Source organism: Lepisosteus oculatus, chromosome 8 (assembly GCF_040954835.1).
Source record: "Lepisosteus oculatus isolate fLepOcu1 chromosome 8, fLepOcu1.hap2, whole genome shotgun sequence".
NCBI lineage: Eukaryota > Metazoa > Chordata > Actinopteri > Semionotiformes > Lepisosteidae > Lepisosteus > Lepisosteus oculatus.
In genome coordinates this window covers 33,520,977-33,526,406 of record NC_090703.1, presented here as the reverse complement: position 1 = coordinate 33,526,406, position 5,430 = coordinate 33,520,977, and the positions used below count along the sequence as shown (strand labels likewise).

The 5,430-nt window shown below is 45.4% G+C and overlaps 1 pseudogene; it reads left to right on the top strand.

Annotated features, from left to right (window-relative positions):
• Positions 1-2,046: 2,046 nt before the first annotated feature.
• LOC102682843 (uncharacterized) lies at positions 2,047-3,771 on the top strand (annotated as a pseudogene).
• Positions 3,772-5,430: the final 1,659 nt, after the last annotated feature.

Here is a 5,430-nt window from a genome sequence, read left to right as displayed (position 1 = left end):
TTTCTGTGTCTGAAAACCTACTGTTGAAATAAAGTGGTTTGTATTTCACATGCTTGGAAACAGGAATCTGTAACATTTGTGAAAAGTGTGTACTACGATGTTTATATGCTTGAAAACCTATTGATGAAATAAAGTGGTTCACATTTCACATGCTTGCAAACAGGAGCCTTTAACGTTTCTGAAAAGTGTGTACTACGATGTTTCTGTGTTTGAAAACCTATTGATGAAATAAAGTGGTTCACATTTCACATGCTGTTTGTCCTACGAGTTCTTTCCGTGAGACTTTACGCGGTCACTGTGTGTGTGAGTGCTTACACGCCCTTGATGTTTTTTGAGACTTGCTGTCTGGGTCAACCACTCGGTGACCTGGCTGCAGCTGGTGCCGCTCACACCCCCGGATCTCGCGGCCCTCACCAGACTCCCCATGCCGCCGTAACTCCCCAATTCCCTAGGGTTATAATAGAGAGCACTCAACCCCGCGGAACACATGGTCCTCTTCCAACCCTAACACACGCTTTCATATACTTATTTATAAATTGAGGGCTGCGGCGGCCGAGGCTTTTGGACCCTGAGGCTCAGGCCCGGGAAGGCGGGACATCCGCCAACCGTGGACTCCAAGTGGCTGAAAAAGGGGGCGTGGCACCTGTCAAAAATGTTTGCCGAAAGGTGTCGCTTTATTCTACTTTTATATTTCTAAACATTATTTATAAAAATTATAGTGCGTTAACTTAAGGACAGCAACATTTCTTAAACTGTATTTGAATAGTGAACTACCAAATATTAATGCGGTGGCACAAATTCAAACTGCCCTTGATGTGATTCGGAAAACCATTCATACCTTTCTTTTGTGTCTTAAGTGACTTTCATCAATTGCCATACCCCCCTCCAGTCTTTGAATTACTTTCTCAAGAAACTCAAGGACTCAGAGTAATTAAAACATTCCTTCCTTATCAGGGAGTTTGGTACAGAAGATGTACAGAGAAGGGTACAGAGACGGAGAAGCATCTGTGCTAAAGCAAGTGTGAAAGTTAAAGCTAGAGCCCAAAGGCCATCCAGTAAACGACCCCCAGCTCAGCCAGCAGGTGGCCCTTAACCTCCCCCACCCCCTGGCGTCCAAGACAACTCGGCAGCCTCCTCAGTCCTTCACGCAGCCTTCGTCCTTGCTTCAATTCCTCCTCAACAGTCTTCGGCTTCCATATCCCAAGCCACTGAGCTTCAGACCCCAGATCCGTCTAACCTCTCCTACCACAATCTGCTTTCTGCTCTTCTTCCCTCCTCATCTTCTCCCATCCCCAGTGTCCAACACGGCATCAGTCATCCCAAGCCTTCGACCCTGGATTCCAATCTCCCCTTTACTAAGGACTTTTCTCTCCGAACAGCCGTTCCTCCCCCAGCTCCTCCTAACGCACTAAAGTTTAGTCCTCCTCCCATTCACTTTTCACTCCAGCAGCAAACTCTACGAGGTGTGGGCTTCAATCTAGCTCACCTTCTCTCTTCCTCCACTTACAACTCTGATTCCTGAACAGTCGACTGCGGCTCGATTTCTGTTACTCTCAAATCTTCTGACCCTCACTCTGCTTCAGTCCTTTGAATTTCTGACTTCTGCTTGGCTTTCAGCACATCATGTGCTCAGCCTTTCCTGAACGTTGTCAGGAACTCGACGATTACATGCACATCATCCTCGATCTATCTGTCCGTTTCAAGGGCTCTCTGTTCTACGATTACCACAAGCAGTTCTCGGCCAAGGCCGTTGGCTGCCTACTCCAATGGAACCAGTGCACCTACTGGGGAGCCCTCGACAATGAGCTTTACTGCCGCATCAGGCGTCAGAGCCCTTTCCTGAGACTTCTGTTCCTCTTGGACACATAAATCAAATCTTTGCCCAAATACCGTCCGCAAGCTCAACCCTGACTCCGCCCCTTCACCCCCACAGCATTAATTCTCCCACCAGGTCTTCTTCAAACCTTCCCGGTCCAGAGACGTTTGCGGTTGCCCCATCGTGATGATCAGAGGCCAACAAATTTGCAACAACTTCAATTCCTCGACATGTACCTCTTCCCTTTGTTGCTTCCTTCACATTTGCAGCTTCTGCGGCGAAGCTCACGCTCGCTCTGCTTGCCCCCGCCGGCCCTTCCATGCTCGCTCCACCTTCAGCGACTACTGGCTTTTCTGTCTACCCCAATCAATATCCCCGCTCTTGCTTCCGAACTGCTCCGTCACCCCGACCCCTCTTCCACCCACATCTTACTCAACAGCCTTTCCTTCGGATTCTCATCAGGCCTGTGCACACTTCCTTCTTCCTCCATCTTTTGTAAAAATTTGCAATCTGCCACCGCTGATCCCCAGTCCGTCGATTCCTTGTTAGCATCTGAAGTTAAGAACGGTTTCGTGATCGGCCTACGTGACTCTCCCCCATTCCCTGCATACCGCATCAATCCCATCGGTATAGCGGTCCGTAAGTATTCCGGTAAAAAACGCTTTATAATCAACTTGTCAGCCCCCCATAACTCCCTTGTGCCAAGTCTCAATAGCCTTATAACTAGTTCAGACTTCTCCCTACACTACGCCACAATTGACCACGCCATTTCTCTCATCAAAATCGTAGGTCCGGGTACCTGGCTCGCTAAGGCTGACATCTCCAGCACCTTTAAAGTTATGCCTCTTGAACCAGACTTCTAGCACCTCTTCAGAGTTCATTGGCGGAACAAGTTCTTCTTCGCAGTCTGCCTTACTTTCGGATGTAGGAGTAGCCCAAAAATTTTCGATACCTTAGCCGAAGCTCTCTGCTGGATCCTCTTGAATAACTATATGCTTCCTTTTCTCGTCCACCTTCTCGACGATTTCCTTATCATAGATTTTCCCCATGCCCCACCTGCAAGAGCCTCCTCCACACTTATTTCCGTTTTTAGGAAACTAGGGGTATGTCCCACCACAGACTAAACAACCGGCCCCTCTCATATAATCCAATTCCTGGGGATCACCCTCAATTCCATCAATTTCTCCGCCTCCCTGCCTTGCGACAAGATCGACAGGATCCAGACATATATCTTTACCTATTCTTCCGCCAAATCTTGCACAAACAGGGAACTTCTCTCTCTGCACAGCCAACTCAATTATGCCATGCGTATCATTCCTCAAGGACGGTTGTTCATCTCCTATCTTCTCAACCTCGCCTCTTCCGTGCCCTCTCTTTACCACCACGTAAGCCTTTCAGCCGACTGCAAATCTGAGCTCAGGCTTTAGCAGCTTTTCTTGGCCAACTGGAATGGCATATCTCTCTTCTACGATGACCTCCTCTCCGACGGCGCGAGATTTATCCAGCTTTTCACAGACGCAGCCCCCTCAGTCGTTTTCAGAGGCTATTACAAGGGCCAATGGTTTGCGGCCCCTTGGCCTCCTGAATTCTCTTCAATCCCACTCGCCGACCAGTCATCGGCCTTGTTCGAAATATTTCCAATTGTCGTTGCCGCTTCTCTTTGGGGCCACAATTGGAAACAAAAATCCGTCCTTATCCATTCGGACGACTATGCAGTAGTCCATATAATCAACAAAGAACGTCTTCATCCCGATCTATCATGAAATTTCTCCGCTGCCTTAAATGGATTTCTCTCACACATCAATTCATCTTTGTAGCTGCTCACATTCCAGGCCACCTTAATGAGATAGTTGACTCTCTCTCGCTTTCAATTTCAGAAATTCAGGAACTTGGCACCAGATGAAAGAACGAACCCATGCACAGTACCTCCCTATTCGGAACTCACTTTCCTCTGAATCATCCTTCCAATCACTATGTCCAGCTGGCCCAGCAAACTATCCTCTTAGGGATCCCCCCTCGAACTCTCAACTCTTACTGGACTGCCTGGAAGGGCTTCCAATCCTTCCACCTCTCTGCAAACGTAAAATTTCCTTCTTTCGATATTCTCACCGTATCATCCTTTGTTTGCTATTTTAGAAACTCACTCAAGGTACACGCATCCACCACCAAAGTATACCTGTGCGGTATCCACTTCTTCCATAAACTCCTTTTTGGCAAGACCCGTCCCTCCCTTATCCACACTTAAATTACTCTCCTGCTTAAAGGCTTTCAATGGCTTGAAAAACCACTTCCGAACCAACGCGCACCACTTACCTCAGACATCCTCGAATCATGCAACTATGTTCTCAGGTCGGGTTACCACTCACCCTGGGTCGACCGCACTCTTAAATCTTTATTCTTGTTAGCCTTCTTTGGCTTCCTAAGATGCTCTGAAATTACCGCTGCTTCCACATCCTTCGACCTTCTTCTCAACCCTGCTTATCCGACATCTCCATCTTATCTTCCGATACACTGACCTTCTATCTCAAGAAAAGCAAAACCGACCCACTAGGGTCCTGCACTCTCATCTATTGTTTCAAACTCTGTTTATACAGATGCAGCCATTCAAAATGGGTGGGGTATTTCGCGGTATACCACGGTGGGCGTGTCGCATCAAAACGTAGTGTCACACAGTATCACGCGGTGTATCGACGTGTAATTTGACGTCATACAGGAAAATATCCGGAATAACCTTGTAAAACCGCCAGGAGGAGCCAATAAAGCTTAACCTCTCATGTACAGCATTTGAGCTTTTAAATTTAAACTGTGTATTACAGCATGTTAATCATCAGTCATTAAAAAGTTGGTATATTTTATGAAAGCAAGATTGCTCAGTTGGACAAAAGTACACAACCTACCTTTATCAGAAATATTTTAATTACGCAGAAATATTTTATGCATCAAAGCCTTAACCGAAGACATTACTCATATTATTAATAATGAATGACCTTGGGCAAGCTTTAAACTCAAAGTATTACGCTGGTCCACATTATTTGTAACCGTCATTTTAAATGAAAATACTTTATTTTTTCATCGACAAAAAGTAACAACACAGCATTTCGTTGATCTAACTAACAAGGATGGGACATTAGCTAGCCAATATAATAAAGGAATAAATTACTTTTTTTGTTTATTTCTTTAGCACATTTATTTGAACATTTCCATCGATTGTACAAGCACTGAAAAACTGTCCAATCCCTAGTTCGTCGGGTATTTTCTTTCGTATAACAGACATAAAAACTCCCTTGCTTTTAACAGAGCATTTCATAATTTCTAACAACGAAAATTATTTAAACTGCGACACTTATCATTCAACCAGAGCTCAAAATATCACAAGGATCCTCAAGAGGACAACAAAGACTGTTTTAAAAGATACTTGTACCAGATACATGAGAATCCAAGCTTTCTTATCTACGTTTTTAAAATTTATCACACAGTAACAAGTCAAATTTCAGGGGCATCCGTATACCAGAGATTATGGTACCGCTTCAGATGGGTCTCAGCCAGTCAGATTCCAGGACCGGAATTATCTGTTTTATAATCGAGAATATGTAAGCACGTTTGTAAATAAATTA